The sequence below is a fragment of the Anser brachyrhynchus genome (assembly GCF_964034855.1).
Source record: "Anser brachyrhynchus genome assembly, chromosome: 9".
NCBI classification, from domain to species: Eukaryota; Metazoa; Chordata; class Aves; order Anseriformes; family Anatidae; genus Anser; species Anser brachyrhynchus.
In genome coordinates, this window is record NC_137703.1 from 19,491,738 (window position 1) to 19,511,541 (window position 19,804).

The 19,804-nt window shown below is 35.4% G+C and overlaps 1 long non-coding RNA gene across 1 annotated transcript in view; it reads left to right on the forward strand.

Moving 5' to 3' along the window:
- Positions 1 to 18,559, forward strand: part of LOC308200107 — a 55,752-nt gene extending 37,193 nt beyond the window's left edge. Inside the window, exon 3 of the long non-coding RNA XR_013955243.1 lies at positions 9 to 18,559. This is a non-coding gene — a long non-coding RNA (uncharacterized lncRNA). The remainder of the gene's footprint in view (positions 1 to 8) is intronic.
- Positions 18,560 to 19,804: the final 1,245 nt, after the last annotated feature.

Here is a 19,804-nt window from a genome sequence, read left to right on the forward strand (position 1 = left end):
TGGGACAGGTCAAATATCTGGAGAAACTTCCCTTCAATACCTCAGCTTCTTGGTCAAGTTGGCACTAAAATCAATATTTCATTTTCTGAATGGTTCTCGGTTTTGATGTGTAGGTAAGTACTACTCCCTGAAAATGAAGCCTTTAGGCAAAAGGAGATCAAACATCAAGGCATAAATGGATAAAAATCAGTATTTGTTTCAGGTAACATCAGCCCATGTTATCTTTGCAGAAAGGAATTCTCTATATCACAATATCATTGTCTTTCACAGAGAGGTGCTGCAGAACTCTTGGAGAAGTTCAAAGGCAGCTTTACAACAGCTTGCAACAGCTTCTTCCATTTAGCTCTTCCCTAGAGCCCCTTATGTGTTTAACTAAATTGCTTTGTATTTCTCTATCAGAAAATCCTAGACTGCTTTAAGACTCGGGAGGAAAAGTGTGCACCTATGATTTCTCAGATGACTTCCCAAAACATTGGTGGTTTAAGGTAAAATTAAAAATATAAAAGAGCCACTCTTAATCTATTCTGCTCACAAAACATATGAGGATGAGCATTGGCCATAGGCAGAACAATGCAGTGTTTGAAGTATTGCACTTAAGAAAATTAGTCCATACATACTTGAAAATTTGAGAAGATGTTTTCCAAGATTCATCTCAGTGTGTCAGAGAAGTGTTTTTCACTTTCTAATCAAAGCTCCCAGGACCTTCCATTTCTTGCATGAAAGAATACCTCTGGCAAACACTTAACTTTAAGGACCTGACTTACTTATTTCTAAGTTCAAAACTAAAACAGCTTTTTTTCCATGTGACTGTGTTCTTGGAAGCTGGTCCATGCTTAAACAGGTACTTAGACTAAATCAGAGCTCTGGGTTTTGCCTTCATAGAGCTTTTCATAAATAACAAAAATAGAGGAGAAATTTAATGAAAAAGGGAAAGAAAAGATCACCATGATGTCCCTAGTATGGGAAAACATGATGTTTGAAGAATATTTAGAATGATCTGTATTTTTAGTAATTTGACATATACAGTTTGCTCTAGTAAGCTAGCACTTAAATGGGAAAGCTTTGCTTCCTCTAAAAAGCAGAAAACTGAAACTTCCTTGAAAAAGTTTATGAAAAATGGAAAGTGTTTTGACTTTGTTTCACAGGAAAAGAATTCATTGCATGAAGCTGTCAGTCACTAACATTGAGACACTCATTTTTCCTACAAAAAAAAAAAAGCACAAATGGCTTTCATTATATTTAGCTACAGCTTTAAGAAAATTTAATCAACTTAAACTGTTTAGTCTTTTTCCCTGATGAAAATCATAAAGTCAAATTCACATTTAAACCTGTTTAAACTGAAGCTCCTGTCAGCACCTCTGTTTATATTAAATCTATAGGCATGAAATGCACTAAAACAAGAATAATGATATAATGTCTTAAGTGTACAATGTTAACATAGGTCCCAGACAGAAAAGTGGGATGGACAGGCTGAATGCTGTAAAGCAACTTTCAATGTGTTATATTTATTTATAGCTGGCATCTTTTCTAAATAGTTGTTCTGGTACCTTCTGTGCATTCTGCTTATCCATCTGTCTCTACTGGTCAATGTCTATTCACTAACATCAGTATTTCACCAGAAAATTGCTACCTCCAGAGTTCCAGAATGGGTTGGCACACTGGATATCAAATTCTCCTGGTACTACCTTTCAGGATCAACAGTAACAGTTACTGGGAATAGCACACCTGGGACATCCTATTCCCATCTACAGTGTGACTGTTGTGTGCTAACCCCCCAAAATAAGCCAAAGTCAATGCTTCTCCATCTTTTCAATAACAATGGTATCTGTAAAAAAAAAAATAATATAAGTAATCACAAAGGAAAAAAGCTGCTAGAAAAATACCGGAAATTGTGGATAACTGATATTAGATAAATGTCAGTTTATTTTCATATGGAAGATTTATCTGATCAGAAATAAACTACCCAGGAGGCCTCAAAAACTCACCTTTAGATTTTTTTTTTCTTACATATTTCATATTTTATTAAAACACCCTAAGATTAAAAAACAAAAAGCAAACCAACCAAACAAAAACAAACCAAAGAAACAAAAACAAAATCACATCTCCCCAAACTCACAGTGTTAATATTAGGTCCCTTTTTCTGGGCTTTACAATGACTTCTTTCAGTTCTCAAGTCAGTGGCTCAAATCATACAGAAAGCAATAGACCTTTCGGATATGATGGGCCTGCCAAATGGGTTGTGGGATTAGTACAATTTCTCTTGGTTTATCTATAGCACAATGCTGCTCCTTGGTATTTGCTGAAAACTGCATTTATTTCAAGTCATGCAACCAAAAGTACTATTTGTACTTGAAAAATTAGGACAGTACCATGGAAATGAATTGGCCAGCTATTGCATTCCAAGTCTTCACAGTGGTTTCACAAAAAAGTTTTGGAGACACCAGGAACCTAGTCATATATTCCCAGGCTATACCAGTATTTTCTGGAATACGTAGCACTGAATGCTACCAACGGTAAATATTTTATAAAGCCTGTAATAAATAAGATTGTAGATGATTTAAATCAGTAGAGGTTCCCTGAAATCACCTCAAGGAAATCAAAAGCAAAACTCTAGTCTACACTGGGATTGGGACTGTCCCATACAGATTATAATTGTGTAAATAGCTGATATCCCATACAAGCTAAGGGCTGCTGATATAGGACTCCAGAAACAGTCAAATTAGATTTTTTCTCTCTTTTATATAATGCAAGATTTTTTTAGTTTAGTTATTGCTTGGCATCCTGCATGGAGATCTTTTATTTAACAAAAAGAACTGAAAAAAAAAAAAGGAAATTATCTTTAGTTTGTACATCTTTTTAGTCGTTTTCCAGTTGAGAACTCTTGTAGGAATTACATTTGCTTCTTATGATTACCTACTTATTATTGTTCTTAGGGTACCATTTCCTTGCTACATACATAGATATATATAACAAGAAGGGTAAAATATCAGGATTAACAAGATAAAAGTTCATCATTGTCACCCGGTCAATTTATGGGAGGGAACAAATCAGTTAATCTATTCCCTTTTCAAATTAGTCCGGTACTGCTCACCGTATTTGCAGTATTCTGATGACTAGAAGAGTTTGCATGTGTTTTCTGCAGAGAATAAAATATATCGGATGCAGGTAAAAGGGCTTCTGTTCTGAAGATGGTAATATAAAGGAACAATTCATAATCTTATTTCTGGTATCTTGATTTTGTTTTCCTATTAGAAGATGTACTAGTGATACTTGATTTTACTTCACCAGATAGATCATGGATATTATACTCTTACTAAGGACTTACATCTAAGTGACTTATCTCCCATAACACTGAAATTAAAGGAATTGTTGTGAAAGTCTTATTATAGCCAAACAGGGCAACACATCACATGGCATTTCATGATTTCAAAACAGACACTAAAGGTAGGTAGGAAAATTCATTTTATCATCAGACCATACTTGAATTTTGAGAAAAATATTCCCGTGTGAATTTAGGATAAAAATTTGGGTGTTTCTTTACAGATATTAAATAATTTTAATAGAATCATTAGCTATAACAGCAACTTAAAAAGAATGACAGTGGTTTAGAAAACACCAAAATAATCTATTGCTTTTTTTTTTTTTAATTTGAAAAGCAAACCTACTTGCAATGGAAAAGATGTTCTGTACTGATGTTTTTTTTAATTAAAAAAAAAATCAAACTGTTTCACCAATTCTGTGTATCAAAATTACTTTCATGAAATCTATGGAAGGCTGCAAATTTTCAATTAATTATTTTAGATATGTGTAGGTAGATACATGTGCATGTTAGTGTGTTGATGCTAATTTTGGTCTGGTTCACCCAGATTTCAAACACATGAACATCTCCATGAATTAGAAGCAAAAAAAGTTTTTTTTTTTTTGATGAACAACATTCAGTACCAATGTCTGGGAAACTGCGCATTTTGTAATGAAGATTATAATGCCTTTCATATAAAACGCACTGTACTTAAACAGAAATTCTCCTGACTTTACCTTTTGTTAAAACACTTCGTGTAAAGTCCTGGCTGAAAATCGCAAGTTAGAGTTCTGAGTCTACATAAACTGAGTGGTTAAAGAATAAGTATATTCAAATCCCGAAGAACTTTACCATTGATATTAAATCTATGTATGTATTTCTCTAAGCCTTTCTGCTTGTTTACATATGAGTCATTACAATTGGAACTAACAAAAATCTCATTTTGCATTCTCTGCATAATTTCTGTTGGGGCTTGTTAACATCTTAAATTAGATAGAAGTAAAGCAGAATTAAATTACACATCAAACTAATGTATTAAAATACAGCAAACATAAATATACCAGGAACTTGCTAAAGGCTTTATTACTACTAGATTATGTCACTAACTTCACAGCTATCAAATCAGTCATCACACACTCATTTAATTGATAGAGAGCATTATTACCCTGACAGTTTTCTCTGTCACATGTATTATGTTTTTGTAATATTTTTAATCTTTTTCTCCAAGGAATTTTTGTATTTTGGCATTCATTTGAAGAACTGTACTTGTCTCCTAGTCCATGCTAGTTTCTCCTCTCTGTTGACAGCACATTTTCTGCAAAACTCTCATTTTATTACACAGCCCAGCAATCTGCCCACTGATGTGGTTAGACTTTTTCACTGGTAATTTTTGAGCATATTAAATTCCCTTCTCAATATCACCAGACGTGGTTCTTCAATCAACTATGCTTAAAATGCAGTGAACTACTATTTCCATGTTCCTTACCATTTTTCTTTTTCCTCCGCCCCTTAAAATCTTGGATTATTATCCTGCATCCTTCAGTGTCTACCACCTTTGTGGACCAGGCTCTCCACCAACATAAAAAGCAGCATAACTGCAGAGAAGCCACTGGAACATAAAAATGTTTAAACTTACATTCCCACCTTTATAGTGCAATCTATGTGAGACCTTATCCCAGCAAAAACTAGTGGAAATAGAGGGAGAAAGATGAAACAGAACCTTATAATGCTGATTATTGTGGCAGATGTAGCAGAGCCTCATCAAGTGATTTCGCAAACTTGTAGGATGCCAGCAAGTACAATAAAGGGTTTAAAAGACAGTAAAAATGTATAGTATTGACAAACTGTTTTTTTTTTTGTCTAAACTCACTGCGTATTTACAGAGGAATTAAATATTGCTAGCTCAAACAGCAAATCCTCCACATTCTGACACATCATTTGCTATACTATTCACAAGTCTGTTCTGTTCTCTCTTGCCTTCTGTAAACAGCAAGGGTAAAAAGACATCAAAGTGATCAAGCTTTCGGGAAGAGACAAGGAGGCGAGCCCATGCCACATCAGTGGGACCAAAATTCCAAAGAGGAAGATTGTGTCCCTTTTTTCTCTACATTATCAATTGCTAGCCCATCCCTTCTAGATTCACATGGGACTTTGGCCCAGGTTTTATGCTGTGAATCTGACCTGCCCCAGCTGCAATTCAGTTATCCACATTCATTTCTTTTTATTCTTTTTCATCTTTTTTTTTTTTCCTTCTAACCATGTAATCTTCATCGCTTACATTTTAATTGCTTGGAAATGCCAAGCTGTTTTGGTTCAGTCAAACCACAGAGGCGACATTTATCATAATCGTTACACTGTGAACCAGTTCAGTTCTCACCAAAAAGAACTGTTATTCCCATCAGTGACATTGTGTTCTGAAAACAAGGCTACTGATTTGGCTAAGGAAAACAAAACAGCCTTTCCCACTCTGAGATAGCTACAAGACTCTCATCTCAACCATGAAACAAATGGGAGGTGCCACAGAACCAAGGATGTTGTAGTTTCTGGAGGACCATTTACTGATACAGAGGGCAAATCATAGTCAGGGAAAGAAAGATGCTTCATTTTTTTTCTGCACTCTTCATGGATCAAAAATTCAAATAACTTTTTTTCTTTTTTTCTTTAAAGGAAACATCAATTCTATGGGAACTATTATAAATTTGTAGTTAAGATTAATATGGCAACTCTTCAAAATCTGTTATTTTTTAGTGTGGTAAGAAGAGACAATTTCATGCGTAGGCCAGACTCATGAAGAATGCGAGAGCTACTGATTTTTTTTGACTAGGCAAAATAAATCAGTTCTCTGATCACACTGTATCACCTGTCTCCATTCAGTGATGTTGTTAGGTATTAGCAGTTGGTCTTGCTTCTTGCTTCTTGGACAGCACAGTCAGGGAAAATCAGGCTCACAGGTCTTCAAATTACATAAAGTGCCCACTGCTAATGGATGAAATATCTGGACTGCTTCAATAAAGCTTGAAGAGCATACTCCAGTTTCTTCTCACCTCTAGAAAAATGAAAACCCAACTTTGAAAGCAGACCTACTCTAGATCATTTGTGATCTGATTGAAGGGATATAGACGGAAAGCGAGCAGTTTTGAAATTCCAGGACAACTTCATTTCCACAATACACAAAGACTTTGTCACTCAGTGATGAATCATACCCACCTCTGAAAGGAAGGGTGGCTTCTGCTGAGCAGCAGTGAGCGATAGTTTAAAGACAACAGCCAAGGAATATTATAAGCAGCAATGCTGGAAGGGGATTAGTAGGAGGTAGCATGTAACTATCCTCATTGGAACTCAGCCTAGAGTAGCATTTCAAACTGTTTTTTCCTTTTTCAAAAATAATTACTATGAAAACACTGAACAAATACTGTCAAAACAGATGTCAATATTCATTCAGAACATGTAAAAGCCTGTCATTATTAAAAAAGAATCTAACTCAGAACATTAGAAGCTAAGTTACAGAGTTTTTACATATCTGTTAACAGGTCTTCAACCACAGAAAATATAGGTAGTGCTCCAGATCCAGATGTCTAGAAAGAAGAGGCTAAAGAGAGATGGGGCTTCAAGAGCCATTTTTAAAATCAGAATAATGTGTGTGTATCCTAAACACAGTCCTTTGGCACCAGCGATAGCTTGGCTGTGCCCTTTGTGACAACTGAGGGAGCAGTCATTGAGGCACGGAGCCAGCTGCTGGGACTGAAAGGGTAAGAGGACCTTTCAGCGGCAGCACTGATTGACAGAGACGGTGCATGACTGAGCCACTGCTATAGGTTTTAAAATCCCTGATTATGCAAACACCTGTTTTTTAAAAAGTATAAACAATCATCAGTTATATTGGTATGGAAAAGGCCAAAAAAAAAAAAAAGTAAAGTCCAATTCCAAAATTTTCCTGTTTGATAGTCATAGCCTTGAATTCACAATCAGTCCAGTAAACTGAGAAATGAAAGACTAAATAGGCATAGAAGAGGATTTTAAAATGTTTATCACTGACTCTGTTACTTTCACAGAAAACATGGAGTCAGGAAAGACATATCCTGAAATGGAAACTAGCCTCCACTTACATCCGAGTTGCTAAATACACCTAGAATGTCATCATATGACATCTGGGCTATACCCTTTAAAGAGATAAATAGTGGTATTAACGATCACAAGGTCTAAGGAACATCGCATTATCCTGAAGAGCTTTATTATACTTAATAGAAAAAGATACTTTTCTCGCGATTCTTATTGTGCCTCTGAAAGTGTTGCTTTCTTTTATAGATTTCTTTGTAGCAGAAATTTTGCCTTAAATATAATTTCCCTCAAAGGCTGAGTCCACTCTATCAATGCATTCTGCTTTTTAGAATATATTCATTACTTTTGCACATAAAGTAGCTGAACTCATTAAGAGCTGCTGAATTTAAAAGAACTGTTAAAAAATGAAAAATGTTACTTGTGAACAGAAATCTGAGAAAAGCCTAGTGGCAGAACATGGGAGTTTGTTACCACTGTAGAAAATAGGGAGTGCTAGAAAAACTGTATGGTGGGTAAGAACATAGCTTAAGGGGACATAATAATGGACATAATAATTTTAAGGGGACATAATAACTTTGAATGGAGAAGCATTAAGGTGGAGCAAAGTTACCACTGAAGTCCTTTAAGGATCACTGTCAGAACTGATTTCAGTAGTTTCATTAATTCCTTAGCTCAAAAGGTGCCGATGAAATCTGGCTTTCACTGATGCAAGAAATAGGTTATTACACAAGCATTGTGTGGCTATACTAGAAATAAACATAAAAGTTATGATTACCATGCAGAGACTTTCTGCTATGAATTGGGAGATCAGCGGTAGAAAATGATGAAAATAAGAAGGTAAGATAAAAAGAAACGGTAGTAGTCCAGTGGGTACAGTATAATGCAGTCACCTGAGTGATTTTACTGCAATGTATCAGGAGACTACTCTAGAGAAGGTAAGACTGTTATCAGACATGTCCTTGGGAAGACTGTATCTGGAATGAAGTGAGCAGCTGCAGTTATGTGTAAGAAAGAAAGATGATTTCCATCTGAAAGAAATCTAGAAGGTGGAACAATCAACTGAAGGCAAGCCTATTTTCAAAAGGAAGCTAAGAAGAAGGTAAAAGGGATATTACAGAACTTCATAAGCAGCTTAGAAAGTTGACAGTATAAAGCACAAGACAATCACAAGACAATCTCAGTTCAAGAATATCTGCATATAAATAGCTGTGAATATGTTTCAGATGAAAGTAGGTTTCTAAAGAAGTAACAGAGAAAGGAACAAAACAAATTACATTTAAGACAGAGCAAAACAGGGCTGGTTTATGACAGATTGAAAGACTTGTCATAGAAGATGACTGGACTCTGTAACTCTGGAGGCGCCTTCTAGCACCACAGCAGGATTGTATTATTTACTGAGCATGTCTAAGTGCTTAATTTCAGTGAAGAAACTGGATGAATAACAAGCACAGAAGAATTACAGCAACCATCTGAGCAAAAAATTTACCCTGTGATTGCTCTTTTTTCTAATCAGAATATCAGATTTTTTTCTCTAAAGAACAAAAAACAGAGAGATTTATCTTTAGAGAAGAAAGAGTATTGAGAACAATAGAACAACCAAAATTCTGATTCCAGCTGCCTCAGCTGGACCAAGCAATGAATTTACTGGGCTCCATATAAGACATTTTAAACTTAACTACCTATTTGAATCAAGTCCAAAATATGTCCCCCACTTTTTAAGCTAAAAAAAATTAAGATGGTAGGTTAAAACTAGAATGCTATGTTTTCCTTTACTGTAACATACAGACAGAGCAAAATAAAGCAGAAGTATTTACCGACCAGAAGGACAGGGGCAAGGATCGTCTGTGTACAGACTGCCTCCTGTCAATAGGTGGTTGTGAATGATCTTGTATAAACAACTTCACTGACCTGAAGGGGAAGTAAGGCTTAGACAATCAAATTCTTAATTTTTAAAAAACTCTACTTTCAGTTACAGTGCTTGCAAGAAAGATATTAGAACTCAGGCTTTGGTATTAATTATGTTAGGAATAAAAATTATACAGGGCAAAACCAATATCGTCTACTGAAACTACCGTTTTACATTTGACATACAACAGTAATGTATGACACATATACCTAACCAAACATTATTAAACATAGAATACTTCAAAAGAATAAGTATATGAGAAATACAGAGGACATCAGAAAGAACAGAAAAAAATGAAGCAATACAGAATATGTCACAGAATTCTGTATCAAAAGTGAACATGAAATGTTAAACACACTTTTTACAAAGTGCTGCACTAGAAAACAGTAGTAACTGCATGTGAACGTAGTTGTCTATTGAACTGTCACGTAGTAAAATTAAATTGAAGATACCCACCCTAATAATCTGTTACAGCCTCCAATGACAACTCTGACACAAAATTCAACTTGGGCTTAAAGAAATAAATAGATAAAATAAGTTCAAGCAAAGAAAGGAGATTTATCCTTTCCGTAGAATGAAGAGATTTGGTTCCATGTTGGTTACTTGGGTAGAGCTGTCATTTATGTTATATATTAATGTGTTCAGTTAGAACAGCTAAATTCCAAATTAGTGTTTCAGGATTCAGAATGAATCTGGGTTAGTTATCCTAACTGGATTTATTCTGCTCAGACCTAAACTTGCAAATTCTGTAGGTTTCCTCCTATTTATTATCATGCATATCTCATTTCTTCATGATCAGTGAGGCTTGGAACAGATGTGAGACCCGGAGAGAATTGCTCCAGGCCACCACCAAAATGAATTCTCTTAGAGAAAAATCAAGCAAAGCAGAGTCTGGGGTAGGTTCTGAGCTGTACTTGAATTGTGTTCTGACAAGAGCAATCTAAAAGAATGAAGAGGGGCTACACAATGTGCCTGAAAGAAGGAGTGATTATATTTTTTGAGTGTTATACTGTCTTTACATCAGAAACACAGTTCCAAATGTGCTTCTGCTTTTAGTAAAGAGCTCAGTTAATCTTGGCATCTACCTGCAGCTTGTTGTGAAACAAAAATAACCTGGCTTTGTATAGTTTGTATTTTAAGCAATATTTTGGTTTTAATTTTAGAGTTTTTTATTAAAATGTATTTTTCCAAACCCAGGATTCATGATGTATATATTTAAAATTATTAATTGCTAGGATGTACCTCTGAAAAAGATGAAGAACAATGTTGTGGTTTAGGCATTAGATTGTAACTAAGATTGAGACCTAGGTTCTTCCTGTTGGAGTTGTTTCAGACAATCCATTTAACTGTCTGTGCTTCAGTTTATCCATCTAGAATTAGGATAACAGTCCTCTAGTTCAGAGAGATGTTAGGAAACTTAATTTAGTGATAATTATAAAGTGTCTCAATCTAATCTGTGAAGGACTGACATAATTACTTTCCAAACAGGTGATCATTTTAAAGAAGTATCTAAAGGGAAAAGGAACATGTTTTCAAGATTACAACTCAAGATTTGTTTGTCTCCATGCATACTTAGTATCACAAAATTTTCCCATAAATCATAAAAGCACAGTAACATTTGACAGTGATCACAGCCTGTTTCACTTTGGGAGTCAATAGCAATGCATACCTATGTTACAAACAGGAAGACTTTTCTGAGTGGCTAGTGTCCTCTCAGAGTTTAATATGAACACTACAAGGGGTTTTTCATGCTCTTTTCAAGGGGGAAAAAAAAAAAAGCAAAGCAGTTCTGATAGTATCTACTCCTATCTGACTTTTTTATTCATTCCAAATTTTCTCTTCTACATTTTTTTCTCTTGGCAAACACAGAGAATTCTAGTGGGGTATAGCAGTACATCTTGACCAAATATTCTGAAGTTAAAATAGTCTTCTTTTAGTTGGATGAAATTAAAAAAAAAAGAAAAAAAAGTGGCATTTCTGTTACCCTGAAATATTCTACACTCTTGAAAGTTTTTCTATGCCATTGGTAGTAAATAATACTTAATAGATTTAGGGAGAAAAAAAGGAGATGTTTTCCTTTTTTTAAGCAAACAAACAATAAAATAAACATCAGTCACAGCAAGAAGGCAGCAAAATTTCTCGTAAACATTACCAGTTTCTATGAGTCTTAAAAAAATTAGTGTTTTCTTCACTTATAAGTAATCATATGGAAAGGCCATTTTTGTGGTGGTTGTCAGCAATAAACCTGCTAGAGGGCTTGCATACAGAAAGCCATCTATAAAGGGACAGTCCCAATGTTAGGTCAAATGTGCACCAAGGGAAATTTCTTGCCCTTGGTGGAACTTCCCAGCATAAGTTTGGCTGTATAATTCTGAGTCTATCCTGCATAAGCTTTTCCAAGGAGGAGTAAATTAAAGAGCTGGATGCATATATCAGTCAACCCTTGGAAAGCTGTCTTGATTTTTAAAAGCTGAAAACAGAGAAACAACCTGTACAAATAATGTAGTATTGATCCAACAACGGTTAATTTTATCTTCAGATAAATGAAGACTAAAATTACCAACCTTTCAATGCCTGTCTTTTCCCATGCTGCCTGCTTTCCTCTATATAACTGAACTGGAATGGGGCACTTTGTCCCATGGGTGAGGGGTGTAGTTGGAGGCCCCAGGGGAGGTTGTCAGGGACATTAATGCCTACCAGTGCCCTCAGGACCCTGACAGGAACTGTGAACTACATGGAATCATCATGTTCACCATCATGTATCATGAACAAGCTGAGATTTAAGATATTTTGAAAGGGAATAGCTATACATGATCCAGGAAATTACTCATTTGAATTCTTGAAGCTAAAGATGTGCAGGAACCCCCTGACTTTAATGAAGAATGTGCATAGCCCAGTTCCTGGTTGGATCAAAGTGGTTAGCTCCATGCAGGTTAAAACCTTGAAAGATTACATTTTGTACAAAGCTGTGTCTAGCAGTGGAAGTTCTTTAATTCTTTGTTTGCATTAAAGCAATCCTAAACTAGATTTATATTAGGAGGTACATCCTAATCACCTAAACGTATGTTTTATTTTATACAAAAGTAATGTTTAGATCACAACCATTTCTTCTCAATTCTATTCCAAAGGCAACTTTAGCTCCACATATCCAAGTGATAGTGTTCATTTAGCATGTAGAAATACCCCTATTAAACTTAACTCTGCACTACTCTGAAAAAAAGGCAAAATAATCTAACAAGTATTTGAGAAACAATTATAGTAAAACACTAAACATCATTATCTATAAGCATGTCGGTGAATATATTTGCATATATTCTTAAATTGTGTCCCAAAAAAATACCTGAATACTTCCTAAAATTCTCCTTGACTATTAAAAAAAATTATAAAATTCAATAACCACTTAGTATTGATGTGAAAAATCCTGTGCAGTAGAGTATCATAAGCCAGGATAAATGGTCTACCCAGTGGTATTATTTTTATGTTGAAGTTTTTCTATTTTGTCTCTCCCTTGTTCTTGCTCTGCAGATAATTACCTATTCATGCGAGTTTCTGTATCAGCAGCTACAACTTGTGAAGAACTTTTACCTCTGTATCAGAACACCAAATAATAAACTCTTAATGCTGAAATTTTTTTACTCTAGTATGGCTTGATATATCTACATTGGGCTTCATAACACATTTAAAAAACCTTTCAAAAACCAGGGAATTACCAGATGATCTAAAATCATTCTCAAGATGTGAAGGCCTATTAAGATCTCTGACCATTAAAATTTCTATTAAAATAAATCATAAAGAATCCTGAAGCTGATCACTTCTTTTTACTTTGAATTGAAAAAGAAAAACTGCATGGCTGCAGTTTAAAGGCCTAGGACGGGGAATAAAAACAACAACAAAATATTGTAACCAGCTGAAACTACAAGGGAATTTAACATTGGCAAGTTATATTTAACCAAGATGGACACTAGGTTTAACACCCTTATGCTTCAAAAAAAAAATATAAAAAATGCCAGGGGCTATATAGTGACCACATGTGGTCAGACACTCTGTTCCCCTCCTCACTGAAAACAAAAACATTAAAACATGTGTTTCTCTGCTCCTTTCTCTCTTTGTTACTAACTACTCTACCTTTTTCTAGTACCAAGTTTATTCTCAATGAAGCCTGTTGCAGACTCTCCTTCGAACTCCATCAGGACACAGGATGGATTACTTAGACTGTATCCAGTCTGTTAATGTTAAAGCCTTTGATTTTGCTTAATCAAAACATGATGTTTTCCTTCTTAATCCCATTTACCTGTTGCTAAGATAAGTACAACTAAATATAGTGAAAATAGAAAGTTTGACCTAATAAAACAGAGACAAATCAGTTACTAAATATTGGAACTTTAGGGAACCTGATGGAATGTTGCAGGGAGTAAAAGTTAGGCATGAATTCAGTCTTCCCAGTTATCTGCAACTGACCATTTTCAGTACATTTGGTTCTGCAGTTGGCTCCTCTGCAACCACAGAGATAGCAGTTAATTGCTTTAGTTGATTAGAATTCACAGCTGTGTCTGCAGTGAGAAGGCTACTTCTGAAATTAACTGAGCTATCAATCAACACAATAATTTGCTAGAGAGAAAAGCAACTGGTCAGCTGTCCACTTATCAAGAAAAACAGCAAAATTTCTCTGGGAAAACTCCTTCTAACATTCAGTAGAACAATCATATGCTTCCCTCCAGCCTTAAACATCAACACAAACCCTAGCCTACAGTGTTTTTAACTGTTCTTAACACTTCTGCCAGATTTCTTTTCTGTGCACTGCCATGTCTGCTGCAGTAGTCTTTACAGCTTACTTAATGTATTTGATCAGGAAGCATCAACCACATACAAGCCATATGGGCATATATTTCACCATGTGAAACTTTATGATCCTATTGTCTGAATGTCTTTGCCTAATACTCCTATAATGGTATCCACACCATTGTGTTATATGTCTGTCAGTAACTGGTCAGTAGCTTGTTAATAGACAGTAGGCTTTACTCCTATTGTGATCACTGCTAGTCTCATCTACCCCTCAACTTGAAGAGGACAGAAAAAAATAGTAGAACTCTTCTGTAACTTTGCAATTACTACTGTAATGCAACCTTACCTTTGTCATAAGAAACAAATACAATAAAACATTTGTTATGCTTGTGCTTCTGCAACTTGTCTGAAAACCAAAATTACCTGTCATGGCAATTGTTCTCTAGACCATGCCCAGCACGTAAGTATATGACATTTTTCTTTGTATAGCCTCTATTTCTCTGGTTCTCTATGCAGTCTTAATGTAGTTACCTTCAAAGCAACACTGGGAAGTAGAGAATTGTGATTGTGTCCACTTTCAAAACATCCTTCTGTATCTTAGTTTGTTTGAAGAGAGCTGGGGAAAAGTGGACTGATTCAACCTACTTTTTCCCAATGCCTAACCCTAGGTTAGCTTTAACAGCTGAAAGCCTTGTGACTTCAGCAACGCATGTACAACTAAGCATGCCGAAAAATGCCTGCACCACATGCCTGAGATTCAAAAAATGGTGTGTTGTATCAAATAGTAGAGACGCAGGAGCATGTATTTCAGGGGAAGCTAGCAACCCATATATAGGATCTGCAGGCTTGTGCACTAAGATCTTTGGAAAGTGATGTTTGAAGCCGGTTTTCACTGACAAAATTCTGAAGATTTTTCTGAAACAGAATACACGCAACTCAACAGAACACATGCTGAAGACTCTTCCCTCTCATTCCATTGTTCTGTGTTTAGAGTTTTATCAACAGTTGAAACCTTAAAATTATTGTTCAAATGCTTGTAAATAAACTGTTCTCTACTTTTACAAATAAATACTATCTGTAACTTTTTTTTATTTTTTTTTCCTGCTTTTATACTGTGTCTCACTGCGATAACCAAAGTTAGCTTTCTGTTACTTATTCACTTTGAATATATCCAGAACTTTACCCAGGAAAAAATGCTGATACTCAAGCATCTTATAAGGACTGAGTTGTGCAGTTCAGAAATGTGAAAAATTTCTCCATTCCTAACTGCATAAATAAAACTGCTCAAGTTTTTGTAGAACTAGATGGAGAGGAAGGCATCACAAATAGTATATAATTATACATTAAAAAAATAAAGTAGAAGACTCAGAGTACTGGCTTGTCTTTGAATGTGTAGGGTTAACGTTTAGATAGAGAGACTGATGTTTATATTTACTAACTTGTCATTAATAAACTACGACCACAAGATCAGCATAAAATTATAACATGATGGCTGAGTAAACCGCCTCAAATATGTAATTTTGCTTTGACTACTTAAATGGGTTAGGGAATCCCAAAATTCTATTATGTCAGAGCAGGCATTTGTATAATGCCATGTAGTGACACTCTAATATCTAGTAGGCAATTGGACAGTGTACAGACGTTTCAGACAAAATTGCTACAACTTAGAAAAAAACAAAGTTTTCATTGCAGCACAGTGTATTACCGAACTCTCAAGAGTTAGGTGTATTACCTAACTCTTCAACAGAAATTCAGCTATAATTTAATCTGCAAGAACGTTATTGCCCCTGGATTGTTGGGTGGGAAAGAGATTTTGTTAACCTCAATTAGAAAAGAAGAAAGTTAACACAGGAATGAGTACCTAAAACTGCCACATGGGTTTATGTAAATATCAGACATTTTCACATCCTAGTAATATTTTATAAATTAGTCCTTAATGTTATACAGTGCTTCCTGTCCACACAAATTAATATTTAACAAAAAACACTCAACATGACATTGCATGAGTTACCATTATCAATTAAGAATGAAGGATCAGTCACTAGATCAATTTGCTCCAGCAACTGCAAGGTTTGATGTGTTAGAAACTGTTTTTCTACAGCAGTGACCTTTCTTTAAGGGTTTCACAATGGAATTTAGAGTACACAAAAAGACACTATCAAATTGCTTCTAAATGCTGAAATCCTTATGGTTAGAGAAAACAGGGGAAAATGGACATAAAATTCACTTTCTAATGAGAGATTAACACAGTACTTCCAACATCTGGGTAGTGTGACATTTTATAGTCATAATTTGATGTTAACAGCTGATATTTTTTCTTACAGCAGTAAATCTAAATTAAATGGGTTTAAAGTGGAAAAGATCAACTTCAGTTACCAAGAAGCAAAACTATTCCAAGGGAAAACATCAGCTCTGTCTACTTTAGATTAATATTCATAAGTTTCAAACAAAGTCCATTACTTCTTTGGAACCAAGTCAATAATTGTCATGAAATACAAAGTTATTTTAAATTTTAGCTTTTAAAATTGTCTTTTCCTGTGTCTTCCCTGCCACAGGAAAAAAATTTTGATGCTGCTATTCTTCTGAAATATTTGCACTGTTCAATTTACGCAGACTGAGAATAACTTTATTCTAGGCAAATACTACAATTAGACAACTGTATTTACATAAGACTGCATATTTAGGATTGAATATACAAATTAATTGTCTTAAAATACTTTTAAAGAGCTAAGAGAACCGAAAGAAATAAATGTGATCTTTATGAGGCCTACTGTAGGAACAGTAAACTGATTTTGATGTTATTGTAAACTGTGTGCTGTATGCTTCATTATTACTTCTTAAGTTAACATAGTCACAAGAAGCTAACTGACAAGAGAGGGGAAAAGTTGACAACTGTGGGCTGACAGGTTAGAAATGACTCCAGAAAACGTCTTGCTATAAACTCCATATGATCAGATAGCCTACCATGCTTATCATGTGCTTTGCTGCTTTATTGACACAAATTTTATTCCTTGGTTGTTTTTTTTTCCAGAATCAGAGCTTTGAAGTAAATCATTTTAAAAGATATAAGATTGAAAGAAAACCTTGCTATTGTTGCCTCATCCATCTAGATGTTCATCAGGTTGAAAGCATTTGTCTGGGTTTTTAAGTTTCATGGATCTGTCCCTTCACTAATTAAAGAGTTTAAAAACGCTTTTTGTAAGCTATGATCCAGCATCTCTGAGTGCAGTACAACTATGCTTCCTGTATGGGTACTGACCCATAACTGTGAACAGATGTGCTTCTTCGACACAGACGGAGGTTACAGATGTTCTGCTGCCAGAAAAAATGCTGTTATTTCAGTGAAGCAAGAGGAACTTAGAGCACCTTGACCCATCTAAGGAACACCTTACCCTTTGCTTTACTGTTCTGCCAGGTTTTTCTTCTTCTCATATAATGTCGTTGATGAAGCTTTAATGTGTGGGAGACAAGGCTATTGCTTTTTATCAAGCCCTTTGAAATGTCCAAAAGCTTTGCCAGAACTGGGAAGCGCAAGTTTTATTGAACTGACTCTGCAATGAACTCTCTACATCATGATATTTTTACTTCCCTCCTCCCCCCCCCACCCCCCCAGTTGGTTTTATAATAAAGCAGCAGCTGACTCAGCAGATATGCCCTGCTTTTTCCATTATCATTTTAATAAGTTTAGAGAAAGGGGATGCTGTATAAAGTAGTTTCTCCTTTAGTAAACAAGAATGGTGGATTCAGAGGGAAGAATATCTTCCAAAAAAGCTTTTTAGTAGCTTTGTTACCTTGCTTCTCATCTGGTTTCTCACTCATACTGAGATACTAACGACAGCATGAAGGGGCACAAAAAGAGAATTGAGGGCTGATCCTTCCCATTAAGGGATAGTCTTTTGGAAATTACTTATGTTGCTGTCATGGCTGGGTGTGCTCCCTGTGAACACTGATTTCTAAGTGAGCACAAATGCTGAACTCCAATTCTACATCAAGAACATTCCAGGAAGACTTTTATAAGGGCTCAGTCAGCTAGAAGCAACAATCCTTGCCAAAATAAAACATCCACTGGAATGAAACTAAAAATGCCTTTTGTGATTCCAAAGCATCTAGTCAAGCAACAGTAGGATTTTTTTGGTTGTTTTTGTTTGGTTGGTTTAAGCCACAAAGAGGAAGAAAAACAGAGTACTTCTTACCTATTTCAAATAAATATAAGGGCTCCTGCTTCTATCTCTCTCTGTCAAGAGGTTAGGCCAAAATTTCTGCAAACAAAGCAGTCATCTGTTGTCTATCTGAAGTACTTTAGGATACAGCTGGTAAACTGAGCAGTTCTTCATTTACTTACTGAAAAGTAACTCTTGCATTACTTCTGAAAAGGGATTTTACATTCATCTTTCCTTACCTTCTGGGAAAATAATTTAGTTAACTCCTTTCACAAAGTAGCACAATAAAAATTCTCTAGAAAGAAAGTGATTTATTTTCCTTTTCAACAAATCCTACGTTCATGATTATCAGCATACATTAAAGCATCAAACATATGGCTTAATGATAAATGCTAGGACTAAAAGCTTAGTTTTACACATTGTTATTAGGCAAAATAAAGAAAAACGATCAGCAATTAAAGGACTTGGCCACATATTAGCATTTAATTAAGATATATTCATTCGAGGAAAAGAGATCCTACCTGCCAGCTTCAGGTGATTGCTTTACAGAGATCACAGAACTGAGTGTATTTTTTTCTGGGGAGGTGGTGGGGGATGTGGAATTAGTGTGATTCCATACAGTTTATGCTGTTAAGGACTTGAAGAATCCTTAACTGTAAGGGCTGCTGACATACGAACAAATCCACAAACTAGTAAACTCGACCAATAGGTAGACTATCAGGCTTTTTGATAAAACACTGCAGCTGCACTGCCTCAAATCCTGCCTCCCTCTTTGCTGCCAAATACATTCATCAGCTCAGTGATTGCACCCACCTGCAGAAGACAGAAACTTTACCTAGGATCCTTACCTTCACATAGGAAAAGTATGTCTTGTCAAAGTGGAATGGTCTTTTTAGAGGTGATTCTCTAGCCCCCTGCTCTATTTGTAAAGCAGATACAAGTCTGGTTTTACAGCTCCTCAGGAGATCACCTGCTACAGCTTATGAACTAATTTATTTTTATTGCAGAAACACATTATCAAGCCAGCTCCATCATGCCCAGCAGAAATGTCTCTGCAAATCAGGGAGGTTTGCAAAGTATAAAAAACAAGAGTATAACTTAATCTGTGAAATAGGCATCCATATGACTGAATGCACTAGAAGGACAATGGTTGTGACTGTGTATGCTAGCTACATGGTACAGTAATTTTGGAAGTGACTGTTATACTACTTATGTAAGCTGTACATCCCTCACTGCACATGTAAAAGCAAATGCCTTTGCCTATGTTAAACCTTGCTGTCTTAATTGTTACTAATTTGATATGTATTTTTAATGCTTTATGTATATACCTCCATACACCTATCCAAAATAAATAATATTTGAGTTTCCTTTTGCAAAGTGTGTATGGCTACATGATGTTTATATTTCTATCCTTATTCCTGAAAAGCATCTTAGTCAAGTTTCATTTAGGAAATTAAATTGAAATGTAAAAAATTATTTGCATCACTGTTATATCAATTTGGGAAGAAATTAAAAAGATAAAAACAAACTACTGTCATGAAGAAAGAAAATGTGGCTGTGTAACTCTCCAGATGTCCCCAGCTGTCATCAGGGATACGT